This window comes from Saccopteryx bilineata, chromosome 3 (genome assembly GCF_036850765.1).
Source record: "Saccopteryx bilineata isolate mSacBil1 chromosome 3, mSacBil1_pri_phased_curated, whole genome shotgun sequence".
In the NCBI taxonomy this organism is placed as follows: Eukaryota; Metazoa; Chordata; class Mammalia; order Chiroptera; family Emballonuridae; genus Saccopteryx; species Saccopteryx bilineata.
The window spans coordinates 262,155,296-262,170,809 of record NC_089492.1 but is presented as its reverse complement, the minus strand read 5'-3'; positions in this window follow the sequence as shown (position 1 = coordinate 262,170,809).

Sequence of the window (15,514 nt, the reverse complement as noted above, 5' to 3'; positions counted from 1 at the left end):
AGTGATGGGGTTGGGTCTATCCTCTAAAGAGCCAAGCTCCTCCATATCAAGCTGACTGCCCTGATGTCTGTAAAAACCCCAGGGAAATAAATACAACCTTTGGAAGTCAACCTCTGATGATGTGTCTGGGAGAATGCTCCAGCTGGTAGTTGATGTGGGCAATGTCCTGCCTTTGACCCTCGGTCGAGGCCAGTGAGGCCAATGACCTTGCTGCCACTAATGGGTCCTATGATTGCCTCAGTACAACCCTGCTCCAGAGCTTCGAGTGTCCTTGCTGATTGGTATCTCTAGATACTCTCAGGCCCAAGAAGGAAAGTTTAAGGACTTTTAAGGCCAAGCCACACCCAGGCTGCTGATCTGTGGAGGAATCTAATTTTCTTTTTTTAAAGACTTTATTTGTTCGATTTCAGAGAGGAGAGAGAGAGAGGGAGAAAGAGAGAGAGACAAGGGAGAGGAGCAGGAAGCATCAACTCCCATATGTGCCTTGACCAGGCAAGCCCAGAGTTTCGAACCAGTGACCTCAGTGTTCCAGGTCGATGCTTTATCCACTGCGCCACCACAGGTCAGGCTGGAGAAATCTAATTTTAACCCCAGCTGGCTCCACCTCTAGGGTTGCCTCCCCACTCAGAATGGCTTCTTGGATCATGTGATCCTGTCTGTGTCTTCCATCACTTCCAGACATGCACTCTGTGCTGGAGACACCCCAAATTACTTAACCTTTCTTTTTTTTTTTTTTTTTTTTTTTTTTTTTTTGTATTTTTCTGAAGCTGGAAATGGGGAGAGACAGTCAGACAGACTCCCGCATGCGCCCGACCGGGATCCACCCGGCACGCCCACCAGGGGCGACGCTCTGCCCACCAGGGGGCGATGCTCTGCCGCGACCAGAGCCACTCTAGCGCCTGGGGCAGAGGACAAGGAGCCATCCCCAGCACCCGGGCCATCTTTGCTCCAATGGAGCCTTGGCTGCAGGAGGGGAAGAGAGAGACAGAGAGGAAGGGGGGGGGTGGAGAAGCAAATGGGCGCTTCTCCTATGTGCCCTGGCTGGGAATCGAACCCGGGTCCCCCGCACGCCAGGCCGACGCTCCACAGCTGAGCCAACCGGCCAGGGCACTTACCCTTTCAAGAAGGCACTCTGCAGCCGACTCTGCCCTGCTAGCTCTGATTCATCCCTCAAAATTCAGGTTAACTGGCAGATGCCTTCTGAGGCTGAAACTGCTTGTTGTCTCCTAACATCTGTGATTCTGCTTGTCCTTAGTCATAAAAACCTGCTTTTAGCCTGACCTGTGGTGGCGCAGTGGATAAAGCGTCGACCTGGAAATGCTGAGGTCACCGGTTCGAAACCCTGGGCTTGCCTGGTCAAGGCACATATGGGAGTTGATGCTTCCAGCTCCTCCCCCCTTCTCTCTCTCTGTCTCTCTCTCTCTCCCTCTCTCTCCCCTCTCTATAAGTGAATAAAGAAAAAAAGAAAAAAAATCTGTTTAGCGGGTTTTCAAAGTTGCCTAGAGTAAAATCTCTATTTCCTAGGATTCCTTGCAGCTAGGCATGGCTCTAGTACTGGTCAACAGAAGTTGTGAGCAGAAGTGTTTTGTTTAACTTCCAGAAACAACTTTTATTTATTTATTTATTTATTTTAATTTTTACTTGTTGATTTTAATATTTTTTTATTATTATTATTTTCTGAGACAGAGAGAGAGTCAGAGAGACGGATAGACAGGGACAGACAGACAGGAATGGTGAGAGATGAAAAGCATCAATCATTAGTTTTTTGTTGCATGTTGCGACACCTTAGTTGTTCATTGATTGCTTTCTCATATGTGCCTTGACCACGGGCCTTCAGCAGACTGAGTAACCCCTTGCTCAGGCGAGTGACCTTGGGTCCAAGCTGGTGGGCTTTTGCTCAAACCAGATGAGCCCGCACTCAAGCTGGCGACCTTGGGGTCTCAAACCTGGGTCCTCCACATCCCAGTCCAATGCTCTATCTACTGCACCACTGCCTGGTCAGGCTTTACTTGTTGATTTTTGAAAGAGGAAGGGAGAGGGGAAGAGAGACAGACAGACAGACAGAAACATCAATCTGTTCCAGTATTTGTCCTAACTGGAGATTGAACCAGCAACCTCTGCATATTGGGATGATGCTCTAACCAACAGAGCTATCTGGCCAAGGCCTAGAAGCTACTTTTTATTTTTTTTTTGTATTTTTCTGAAGCTGGAAACGGGGAGAGACAGTCAGACAGACTCCCACATGCGCCCGACCAGGATCCACCTGGCACGCCCACCAGGGGTGACGCTCTGCCCACCAGGGGGCGATGCTCTGCCCACCAGGGGGCGATGCTCTGCCCCTCTGGGGCATTGCTCTGCCGAGATCAGAGCCACTCTAGCGCCTGGGGCAGAGGCCAAGGAGCCATCCCCAGCGCCTGGGCCATCCCTGCTCCAATGGAGCATCGGCTGTGGGACGAGAAGAGAGAGACAGAGAGGAAGGGAGGGGGGTGGAGAAGCAAATGGGCGCCCCTCCTATGTGCCCTGGCCGGAAATCGAACCCGGGTCCCCCGCACACCAGGCCGACGCTCTACCGCTGAGCCAACCGGCCAGGGCCTAGAAGCTATTTTTAAAGAAAGAATGTGTTTTCACACCTTCCTCCTTCAGATGTAATGACTAGAGCTTGAGCAGCAGTACTGGAAAATGAGGTAGAAGCATCGTGTGAAGGATGGCAGATGGCGGTAGAGCAACATAACACCAGGGCTCTGATGACCAGAGGCCTAGAATATGCTCTGGAATAGTTATTTCCTGACTTTTAACTGGTTGTAATGACAGTGATTTGGGGTTTTCTGTTACCTACCACCAACCTAAGCCTAAATTACATATTTTCATTGGATTAGCTGTTTCTTCCCTTATCCCCTCAGCTCTCTACCAACACATTCCATTCTAATCGCCTAACTTTATCCGCTGACAAGACTATGAGCTCACGATAGCAGATTCATTCACCAAGCACTGTGTCTAACAAACTAAAAAAAATGTCAGTTGTATTCACAGCTATGTGAAATACACATCCAGGCATCCAGATTTGGGTGGAGCTGTAGATTGGGGAGTTGTAAGTAGAACTATGATCTAAAGGGGTGGGAGAGAATGGGGTAAAGAGGAAAGGGGGGTAAAGAAAGAAGTCTGTAGAGCTCTAGCATTTAAAGTAATGTGAGGAGCCTGACCAGGTGGTGGCATAGTGGATAGAGTGTCAGCCTGGGATGTAGAAGACCCAGGTTCGAAAGCCAGAGATTGCAGGCTTGAGTGTGGGCTCACCAGCTTGAGCACTGGGCTGCTGGCTTGAGTGTGGGGTCATAGACAGGACCCCATGGTCACTGGCTTAAGCCCAAATGGTCGCTGGCTTGTGCAAGGGGTCATTGGCTCAGCTGGAGCCCCCTGGTCAAGGCACATATGAGAAAGCAATCAACGAACAACTAAGTTACCACAAAGAATTGATGCTTCTCATCTCTCTCCCTTCCTGTCTGTCTGTCTGTGAGGAGGAAAAGACCTAGAATGAGGCTGAGAAAAGCCAGTAAGTTCACAAGGACTGGGCAAAGGGCTTTGGAGCAGCTGAACTCAGAGAAGGCATGTCATTGTGTGGTTCCTCCAGCAGCTCCCAGTAACCTGAGATAGGAGCAGAGAAAGAAATCAGCTGGATCTGACCCAGGATGAAGGCAGGGGAAAGTGCTGGCAAAAGAAATGCCAGCCCTAAAGGAGGAAAGACAAAGTAAAACTAGGAAGGGCTGTTAGGCTGGGTGAGTGTAAAGCCAGGAGCTGGGGCCAGGGCCACTATCACAGCAGCCTTCTGGCCTATGCGGGTTCGCATTGGATTCGGACAGTCAGTAAAGAAACAATGGAGCCAAAAACTGGTGGGCCATAGTCTTTAATTCTAGCTTGCACCCGGCGGGCAAGTAAAAACACACACTGGGCTCCAAAACCCAATCACATTCAGTGCTCACAAAGCCACTGACTTATCTGAGTTTCCTAGAATCAAAGGTTTCTAGCTCACCAGCCTTATTCTCCTCAGTTCCCCATCTCCTTCCTTATCCCAGATACAAACTCTACACAAACTGGCATCTCACTTAGCACTCCGCCATCTTGGCTGCTTCTCCTGGCCTCCTCCACGTGGCCTCCTCCCGCTGCTGGCTCTACTCTCTCTTCTGAAGATAATCTCAGGAACCAAGAGCCCCAGCTCCCGTTCTGCCCCCATTTTATAGTATAGCTTCACAACCTTTAATCCAATATACAAAATAGGGAAGTCTCTAATACAAAGTCACTTCTCTGAGGCATGATTGGATTTACCACCCCACATCAAAAAGGGTGGGAAAGGCTTAATCCCAAAACCAAGCCCCAAGCTGCAACGATCCCCAACACACATTAATATCACCTGGGCGATGGCCTCACGTGGGCAGTGTCATCTTTAACAAAGTGAGCATAATACATTTTATCTGCCCAACAGTGAGGATGGAAGGGTAGAGGGAGGGAGGTCCTGGTGGGGTTGAAAAACTGGTGATGTGGACATGCAGACACGAGAGAGCTGAAGAGCTCTTTACTTTTCTTCATAGTATAAACAGGCCAGGCCATGAGTAAAAACAAGGTTAGCAAATAGTTTTTCTGGTCCTGCAGGACCTCAGCCTTCTTCAAAATCTTCCTGGAGAGTTCTAGGAGTACCAGGGGGCTTTTCTTTCTTTTTTTTCTTTTTCTTCTTCTTTTTTTTTTTTTTTAATTTTCTTATGTGAGAAGCGGGGAGGCAGAGAGACAGACTCCCACATGCACCCTGACCAGGATCTACCTGGCAAGCCCCCTACCGGGTGATGCTCTGCCCATGTGGGGTCATTGCTCTGTTGCTCAGTAACCTAGCTACTTTAGCACTTGAGGCAAGGCCATGGAGCCATCCTCAGAACCTGGGGCCAACTTGCTCCAACTGAACCATGGCTGTAGGAGAGTGTTGGGCGAATAAAATGTATTATGCTCACTTTGTTAAAGATGCCGTGGCCCAGGTGATATTAATGTGTGTTGGGGGCAGGCAGGATCATTGTAGCCTGGGGCTTGGTTTTGGGATTAAGCCTTTCCCACCCTTTTTGATGTGGGGTGGTACAATCCAATCATGCCTCAGAAAGTGACTTTGTATTAGAGACTTCCCTATTTTGTATATTGGATTAAAGGTTGTGAAGCTACACTATAAAATGGGGGCAGAATGGGACTTGGCTTTTGGTTCCTGAGGTTAGCATGAGAGAGCAGAGAGAGTAGAGCCAGCAGCGGGAGGAGGCCACGTGGAGGAGGCCAGGAGAAGCAGCCAAGATGGCGGAGTGCTGAGTGAGATGCCAGTTTGTGTAGAGTTTGTATTTGGGATAAGGAAGGAGATGGGGAACAGAGGTGAATAAGTCTGGTGAGCTAGAAACCTTTGATTCTAGGAATCTCGGATAAGTCAGTAGCTTTGTGAGCACTGAATGTGATTGAGTTTTGGAGCCCAGTGTGTATTTTTACTTGCCCGCCGGGTGCAAGCTAGAATTAAAGACTATGGCCCATCAGTTTTTGGCTCCGCTGTTTCTTTACCGACTGTCCGAATCCAATGCGAACCTGCACTGGCCGGGCTGCTGTGATGGTGGCCCTGGCTGTGGCTACAGCCTTTACAGAGGGGAAGAGAGAGATAGAGAGACAGAAGAGAGAGAGGGAGGAGTGGAGAAGCAGATGGTCGCTTCTCCTGTGTGCCTTGACTGGGAATCGAACCCAGGACATCCACATGCCAGGATGACACTCAACTGCTGAGCCAACCAGCCTGGGCCCCCAGGGGCTTTTCATATACACCAAGAGTTTGTTCATGAGGTTCCTCCCCGTTTCCCCTATCTCCTGCTCAAGAGAAGCCCAATAAAGTCATTGCTACTGGTGAAGCTCAAAGGGGGCTGATGTGACTGCTGGTGTCCACCTGATTCTGCACTGAGTATACCCCTGACCAAAGTTAAGGGCACCAGTGTTGAGGAAAGCGATTGTCAAAGTCTGAGGATTCATCTGGGTTCTCATCCTGGCTCTGTCATTCACTAGCTCTGTGATTCTGAGCAAGTTGACTAACTCCTCTGAGCTGGTTTCCTTATCTGCAGAAGGGAGGATAAGAACCTACCAGTAACTCACAGAATTGTGAAGTTAAAATGAGAAAATTTGGCCCTGGCTGGTTGGCTCAGTGGATATAGCATCCGCCGGGCATATGAATGTCTTGGGTTCAATTTCTTATCAGGGCAAACATGAGAAGTGACCATGTGCTTCCCCACCCCGCCCTCTGACCCTTTTCTCCCTCTTCCCCTCCCACAGCCAGTGGCTGGCTGGATTGGTTTGAGCACAGCCCTGGGGGCTGAGGATGGATCCCTTGGTCATTGGTTGAGTGTGTCAACCTCAGGCATTAAAATAATAGCTTGTTTGATTCAAGCATCAGCCCTAAACAGGGTGGACCCCGGTCAGGGCTCATGCAGGAGTCTGTCTCACCATCTCCCCTCCACTCAAAGAAAAAAGAGAAAATTCATGTAAACCGCTTAGCACAATGCCTGGTATAGTTACTGGTTAATAAATGTTGGCAATTATGACTTTTGTTATTAACAGTTGACCCTTGAACAACACATTTGAACTGCACAGGTCCACTTTTTTTGGATTTTTATTTTCAATAAATATATAGCCAGCCCTCTATATTCCCCGCCCCTCCCAGGGTTTCCTATCGGCGGTTGGGAATGTATATCAGGGGTCCCCAAACCTTTTACACAGGGGGCCAGTTCACTGTCCCTCAGACTGTTGGAGGGCCGCCACATACAGTGCTCCTCTCACTGACCACCAATGAAAGAGGTGCCCCTTCCGGAAGCGGCGCGGGCTGGATAAATGGCCTCAGGGGGCCGCAGTTTGGGGACGCCTGGATGCAGAGGGCTGATTGTATACACTGTTCTATGCCATTTTATATAAGGAACTTGAGAATCCACAAACTTTTGGTATTTGCAGGGGGTCCTGAAACCAATTTGCTGTGAATAAGGGACAACTGTAGTTTGGGGGGATTGTAAAGTTAAATGCAGATTTTTGACTACACAGGGAGGGGGTCGGCACCCCTAACCTCTGTGTTGTTCAAGTGTCAACTGTATAGTCCTTCTTACACTCATTAATTTATTTAACAAGTAAGCTATAAGCATTCCCCCACATGTGCCCAGTGCTTCTGCCAAAATGTATTTCCCGATACTTCCCAATATTTAACATGTTCCCTTACCCTGCTATGGCTTTGTACACACACACTGTATGCTGTGCCTGGATTGCCTTTCACTCCTCAGAATACCTAGTACTTTTAAAGGATCTGCCAAGACTTTCCAGGCTGGGTCAGATACCTCTTCTGGCCAAGCACATGACCAGGGCTATCTCATTGCACAATTCCGGCGGGGGTAGGGGGCAGTCATATAGACCTTAGAGTTTTGCAACGTGGCAAGGTTGGCCATATCTCTCTTCTGTGTCCCTCTATCATAATTTTTATCAAGCACTTACTATAATGATTTGTTTACCTGTTGGTCTCTAGCTTTAGACTCTGAACTCCTTGAGGACTCTGACTGACACAGTGTCAGAGCTCAGAGAATGCTCATCTGAATGAAGGGATCCTGGATGCGTTCCTGTATTTTGGGGCTCCCAGTTTGGCTGGGGAGACAGAATGAACAAACATAAAACATGACCAGAAGGTTCATAGCCCTGTGTGTTTTAGACTGAGGCTTTTCTAGGACTGACAAATAGTAAGTGAGGATGCGATGGTCAGAGCAAGGGACTGGAGCGGAGACATAAAAAATGAGTTTTCGGGGGGGGTGCATTCGGGGGGACACTAGAATCTATGTAAACACAATAAATTAAAATCAGTTTTAAAAAAAGAATGAGGCCTGACCTGTGGTGGCGCAGTGGGATAAAGCGTTGACCTGGAACACTGAGGTCGCCGGTTCGAAACCTTGGGTATTACCTGGTCAAGGCACATATGGGAGTTGATAATTCCTGCTCCTGCCTTTTTTCTCTCTCTGTCTCTCTCTCTCACTCCTCTCTCTCTAAAAAATCAATAAATAAAAAAATAAAAATAAAAAAAAAGAATGAGTTTGCACTTGGAAAACCTGATGCTCTACACTTTGGATCACTCTACTCAGGAGTGGGAAGTAGTAGGCCTTTCATCTGGGCCAAAGTGAAGGAGGTAATCTTTTCAAAGCTCTTACAAGGACATTATATATTCAAGAGGGATCATCATAGAGTGATGCTCTTTGCCAGGCCCATTTTCTTCATGCATGATAGGCTGGACATAACTTGAAGTAAGAGGATGTGCCCAGAGCAGCTAACAATGCTCTGAAAAGATCATTTGAGTTATTCCCATTCTGAGCAGAGATCAAATTATAGGGCTCTTAGGAAAGTGTTTTCCTTTCTCAATATGGATTTAGACAACAGTCTTCCTGAAAATAAACGCTTGTCTTTTGTAGGTGTGTGTGTGTGTGTGTGTAATTGATCTACATTTAACCGTGTCCCTTTCATCCCCGCTTGCCCCAAAAAGCCAAGTTTGAAAAAACGCGGCAGAAGCATAACTCCTCACTTCTCGTTGGTGAAGAGACTTTAAAAGGACAGGACTCTGAGAGTAAAAATTGCCAAGCCCACGCTAGGCTATTTGGCTAAAGCCCATTTCTTATACAATTCCATCCTCCTGCTGTGACATTCTTCTAGACTGAATAACTCCAATTTTATTTTATTTTATTTATTTTTTATTTTTTTGTATTTTTCTGAGGTTGGAAACGGGGAGACAGACTTCCGCATGCGCCCGTCTGGGATCCACCCAGCATGCCCACCAGGGGGTGATGCTCCACCCATCCGGGGCGTCGCTCTGTTGCAACCAGAGCCATTCTAGTGCCTAAGGCAGAGGCCATGGAGCCGTCCTCAGCGCCCGGGCCAACTTTGCTCCAGTGGAGCCTTGGCTGCGAGAGGGGAAGAGACAGAGAGGAAGGAGAGGGGGAGGGGTGGAGAAGCAGATGGGCGCTTCTCCTGTGTGCCCTGGCCGGGAATCGAACCCGGGACTCTTGCACGCCAGGCCGATGCTCTACCACTGAGCCAACCAGCCAGGGCCTTGAATAACTCCAATTTTGGGAAGTGTTCTGCTAAGTGTTTCTTATCCTGTTGATCCTGTTCCATGTGGTTTAGGGGGCTTCCTACCCTGAGTATGATGGAGATTTTGCTTGTGCAGAACTGAGAAGGTGTTCTCTTTCCATGGGTGTGAGGGAAGGAAGACCTGAGACAGGATAATAAAGTTCGGAACTGAGTGTACTCATGAGGGGATATCCTGTTCATAGGTTTTGGTTCTTTTTCCCTTAAGCAGTCACATGACATATACAATTTTAAATTATTTCTTCTAGTTGTATCTCCCTACAGGAATTCCTGCCCCTTTTGTGAAGTTGCCGCATGTATGTGGGTCTCGTGTTCGTGGCAGCACTGTGGAATGCTCATGTCTCGCAGCAGGGCTGGGGAGAAGTCTGCTGGAGCATTAGGCTCTGGAGCAGATGAAGGAGAAAGAAAACTTTCATTGAAAGGGAAGAAAATACACAGCAGTCTATTGTATGGAGAAGGCAGTGAAGGTAAAAGCAGAATCTGAGCAAAGGCTTAGGGGAATCCTGGGAATTTCCTTTGCTGGGGACAGAGAACAAGATCAACTTCTGGCTGGAACAGAGGGTGGGATGTGAAGTCTCAGGGAATGAGGTAGGAAAGGTGGGGGAGGGAGCCCGTCAGTCTCAGTCTCAGCCCCTGTTGCAGCCCGCTTCCCATGCCTTTCTCCCCTCAGGGACTCAGACTGTGGACTGTGCCCATGTGTCCTCAAGCTATGATCTGTGGGGAGGTCCTGGATAACAAGCAGGATGGGTTCTGGCCACTTGAAGACACCTCCACATACCACCTGCCCTTCTCTTCACCTGTCATTTCTTCCTGGTGGTCAAGGAAGTCCTTGAGAAGCTCAAGGAAAGCTACTACCTCTTTCAACTTGGCTTTCTTCACCATGAGCGGGGAGTCAGGAAGAGGTCTGGAATGAGAGGAGAGGCTCAAGAATTTGCTACTCTCCCTCTTGTGACCCCCTACTCCCACCCAACCACTCCAGAGCCTGGAGTCCACAGCTTACTGCCTAAGGTTTAGAACCCAGCCCAGTGCCTGACCAGGCGGTGGCGCAGTGGATAGAGCGTCGGACTGGGATGCAGAAGGACCCAGGTTCGAGACCCAGGGGTTGCCAGCTTGAGCGCGGGCTCATCTGGCTTGAGCAAAAAGCTCGCTAGCATGGTCCCAAGGTTACTGGCTCAAGCAAGGGGTTACTTGGTCTGCTGAAGGCCCGCGGTCAAGGCACATATGAGAAAGCAATCAATGAACAACTACAGTGTCGCAACGAAAAACTGATGATTGATGCTTCTCATTTCTCTCCGTTCCTGTCTGTCTGTCCCTATCTATCCCTCTATCTGATTCTCTCTCTGTCCCTGTAAAAAAAAAAAAAGTTAAATGTTGTAACCATGTTTAAAAAATGATGAGCAATATGTTTGTAAACTCAGACACAAAGAAATATTAAAAAAGACAAGGAAAATCAATAAAATTGCAAGAACACAAACATACTTTTAGAACCCAGCCCAGCTCAACTCCAGAGTCCAGCCCATAGCCTAGAACAGGGGTCCCCAAACTACGGACCGCGGGCCACATGCGGCCCCCTGAGGCCATTTATCCGGCCCTCGCAGCACTTCCGGAAGGGGCAACTCTTTCATTGGTGGTCAGTGAGAGAAGCATAGTTCCCACTGAAATACTGGTCAGTTTGTTGATTTAAATTTACTTGTTCTTTATTTTAAATATTGTATTTGTTCCCGTTTTGTTTTTTTACTTTAAAATAAGATATGTGCAGTGTGCATGGGGATTTGTTCATAGTTTTTTTTTTATAGTCCGGCCCTCCAACGGTCTGAGGGACAGTGAACTGGCCCCCTGTGTAAAAAGTTTGGGGACCCCTGGCCTAGAACCTAGAGTTCAAACAAGCCCAGCTCTTGTCCAAAGTCTAGCTCAGAATCCAGACCTAAAGCCAGGAGCCCAGAATCTAAATGGCAGAGCCTAGCACAACCCAGTCCAGGCCCAAACACTAGCCAGAGCCAAAAGACCAAGGCTTAGAACTTAGATCCAAGCCCTGGGCCTATCTCCTAGTTCATAGGCTAGAACCTAAAGCCAGAGGCCCAAAGCTAAACCCAAAATCTAGAGCCCAGAGCAGCCCAGAGTTCAGTTTAGAACCTATCTAGCCAAAAGCCTACAACCTAGCATAGACCCATTCTAGCTCTAGAACCCAGAGTTCAGTCTCATAATTAGGATGGTCTAGAACTCCATACTTAGCCCAGAGCCTAGCAGATCCTTGATGCTCCTCTTAGGTGCAGCTGCAAAAGGAGGTATCAGGGCTTTGGCCGGTTGGCCTGGCATGTGGATGTCCCGGGTTCAATTCCCAGTCAGGGCACACAGGAGAAGCAACCATCTGTCAGGCTGTAAGCTGACAAAGTCCTTATAGCCTAGGGCTTAGTTTAAGACTAAGCTCTTCCCCACCCTTCTAATACTAAGATCTTCCACACACCCTCCCCCCCCCCCCCCCCCCCCCCGAGACAGAGAGAGGGATAGATAGAGACAGACAGTCAGGAACAGAGAGAGATGAGAAGCATCAATCATCAGTTTTTCATTGTGACACCTTAGTTGTTCATTGATTGCTTTCTCATATGTGCCTTCAGTAGAGTAACCCCTTGCTCAAGCCAGCAACCTTGGGTCCAACCTGGTGAGCTTTGCTCAAACCAGATGAGCCCGTGCTCAAACTGGCAACCTCGGGGTCTCGAATGTGGGTCCACGGCATCCCAGTCAGATGCTCTATCCACTGCGTCACCACCTGGTCAGGCATCAAAAACCTTTTTAAGACTAAGCTTTTCCCCACACCCTAACTGTTGCATGGTAGGGAGTGGTGCACTCTTATGAGATTCCCGTTTATGCCTCAGATGAGTGACTTTGTATGAGAGACTTCCTTATTTGCATATGGCTTAAAGGCTTAAATTCTCTACACTCTATAATAAAGCAGACCAGGGGCTCTCTCACTCTGACTTGCCATCATCTTGCAGAGGCCTCCCGATCCCATCCTTTTTTTAATTTAATTTTACTTCTTAATTCCACATTATTCTCCCTCCGGACCTGGAATTACTAGCCCTGCTGATTCGCAGCACACCCATCCCCCTCACTTCTCTCTCTTCTCTCTCTCTTCCCCCATCCTCCTGCAGCCATGTCTCAATTACAGCAAGTTGGCCCTGGGTGATGAAGATGGCTCCATGGCCTCCGCCTTAGGTGCTAAGAACTTGGTTTCTTAGCAATGGGCAGAGCATTGTCCCCAAGTGGGCTTGCCAGTTGGATCCTGGTTGAGGTGCATGCGGGGGTCTATCTCTGCCTTCCTTCCTCTCACTGAAGAAAAAAAAAAAAAGAGAGAGAGATCAAGGCTGCAAGCTGAGGAGGAGGAGGAATTCCAGATCTCAACCCTACTTCTGGCTGGAGGTAAAAAGTTTATTTGTATGAATAGCAGGGCAGGGAGTGTGTTCTGTGGTCCTCCTAGCCCTGGTCTGTAGGGTCCATCCTGGGGATTCAGATACTAGGCAAAGCATGGCCTACATAGAGCAGTGGTCCCCAACCTTTTTTGGGCCATGGACCGGTTTAATGTCAGAAAATATTTTCACGGACCAGCCTTTAGGGTGGGACGGATAAATGTATCACGTGACAGAGACAAGCGTCAAGAGTGAGTCTTAGATGGATGTAACAAAGGGAATCTGGTCATTTTTAAAAAATAAAACATCGTTCAGACTTAAATATAAATAAAATGGAAATAATATAAGTTATTTATTCTTTCTCTGCGGACCGGTAGCAAATGACCCACAGACCGGTACCAGTCCACGGCCCAGGGGTTGGGGACCACTGACTTAGAGGAAGGAGGTATTACAGAAAGCCCCTTCATTCATTTAGTCTTTCATTCATCAAACACTTATTGAACACATATAATAGGTAAACTTTAAGCAAGGTGATTAAATGATCAGATTTGTTTTTTAAAAATATTTGCCTGTTGCTGGAAATTGGAGCAGTGGCGACCAGTTAGGGCATTGCTGCAACAGTCCAGGAGAAATGCAATGAGGGTCTGAGGATGACAGCAACTGCAAGCAAATGCCCAGACTGCCCAAGCTGCTAATTCTTTGTGTGCTCACCATTCTCCATCACACTTCCATGTCTGTGGTGTTCCCTTTGCCTGGCATGCCCTTCCATGTCTCGGGAACTCTTACTCATTCTTCAGGGTTCAGCTCCATCATCACCTCCTCTGTGAAGACTTTCACCCCTCTAAAAAATATAGGGCCCTGGCCAGTTGGCTCAGCGGTAGAGCATCGACCTGGCGTGCGGGGGACCTGGGTTCAAATCCCGGCCAGGGCACATAGGAGAAGCGCCCATTTGCTTCTCCACCCCCACCCCCTCCTTCCTCTCTGTCTCTCTCTTCCCCTCCCACAGCCAAGGCTCCATTGGAGCAAAGATGGCCCGGGCGCTGGGGATGGCTCCTTGGCCTCTGCCCCAGGCGCTAGAGTGGCTCTGGTCGTGGCAGAGCGACACCCCGGAGGGGCAGAGCATTGCCCCTGGTGGGCGTGCCGGGTGGATCCCGGTCGGGCGCATGCGGGAGTCTGTCTGACTGTCTCTCCCCGTTTCCAGCTTCAGGAAAAAAAAAAAAAATATATATATATATATATATATATATAGAGAGAGAGAGAGAGAGAGAGAGAAAGAGAGAGAGAGAGAGAGAGAGAGAGAGAGAATTCTCAAATCTCCCTTACGTCGTTGCCACATTATTATTCTGCTTATGTTTGTCTCCACATTTTGATGTGACCTCCTCAAAGGAAAAGATCACCCATGCCTTATTCATCTCTGTGTTGCTGGGTAGGCCCAAAGTTGGCTCAGTGAACACACTGACAAGGCAACCTTCACCAAGTATCGTTTATTTATTTAAACATTTTAAAAATGTGTATTAGCCCTGGCCTGTTAGCTCAGTCTGTTAGAGTGTCATCCCAAAATGACAAGGTTGAGGGTTCAATCCCCAGTCAGGGCACATACGGGAAGCAATCAATGAATGCACAACTAAGTGGAACAACAAATGAATTCTTCCTTTCCTCTCTCTTTCTTTCTCTCTCTCTCTCTCCTTCCCTCCTTCTTTCCTTTTCTGTCTCTCTAAAATCAATAAATTAAAAATTTTTTATTTATTAATTTGAGAGTGACAGAGAGAGAAGCATTGATTTGTTATTCCACTTACTTATGCATTCATTGGTTGATTCTTGCATGTACTCTGACCAGATATCGAACCTGTAACCTTGGCGTATTGGGATGCTGCTCTAAACAGCTGAGCTACCTGGCCCAGCCCCCTCACCCTTTTTTAAAGGCCTTCATGTTTTAAGTTTTTTTTTTCTTATCATGTTTTCAGTTTTTAAACCCAGAACAGAAATATGTTTTTCCACTGTCTATTAATTAAAGACATTCTGCCAATCAGAGGGAATGAGTAAAAGAAAGAAAATTTAAAAAAAAAATTAAAAAAAAAAGAAAGAAAATTAACATTTGTTGAGATACAACTGTAAGGCTTGTTTGTATACACAGATTGCCTCACCTGATCCTCAGGATAAAACTCTGAAGTATTATTAAAGATCAGATAAATGAGGCTCAGAAAAGTTAGATGACCTGCCCAAAGTCACAGAGCTAGGGAGACAGAAGTACGAAGATATAAATCCTGGTGGGCCTGACTCCAGGCTGTACCTGTTAAGGACCCCAGCTATCTCTTGCTCCTAAGCAGCATGAGGATCACAGGATTACCACAAGGTCTAAAGGTAGCCACCAAAAGTGAAAGGTCTCCACATGCCATTGTGAAGATGGAAGCAGCCATTATATGGTGCTGGAATGTCCAACATGCTTTTTGGACATATGATTAAGAGGAAGCCTGGAGGGTGTTGGTGGTAACAGGACTTCAGGGCTTCCCAAGGTAGGTTCTGCTTCTGCCATGCAGATCCAAGTCATCCAGCAAATCACTTATTCAGTTCTGAAAGGGTCAAGACTAGGAGATCAAGGCAGGGCCTCTATGTGTATGAGCATGAGGAAAGCCAGGGCAGAGTCCTGGCCATCCAGACAAGGAGAGATATTGCTCAGCTCTCAGTCCCCACCTCTTCCTCTAAGGCCAGGCTGTGTCTCCTGCCCAGAGTGCACCTCACCCGATCCTGTGGCTCCTGAATCTAACTGGTAGGGTTGATCCAACCCCTGGAGCTCCTTCAGAGCTATGCCAGAGCCATAGATGGCATGACTCCCTCAGTGAAGGCTGATCTACTCAGCCTTCCACTCCGTCATTCTTATGATGCCAGTACGTCATTCTTATATCTTTTCAGCAATCAGTTTTTCTGGGAATTAGGGTTGTTTCTCTCTTCTGGGAGGA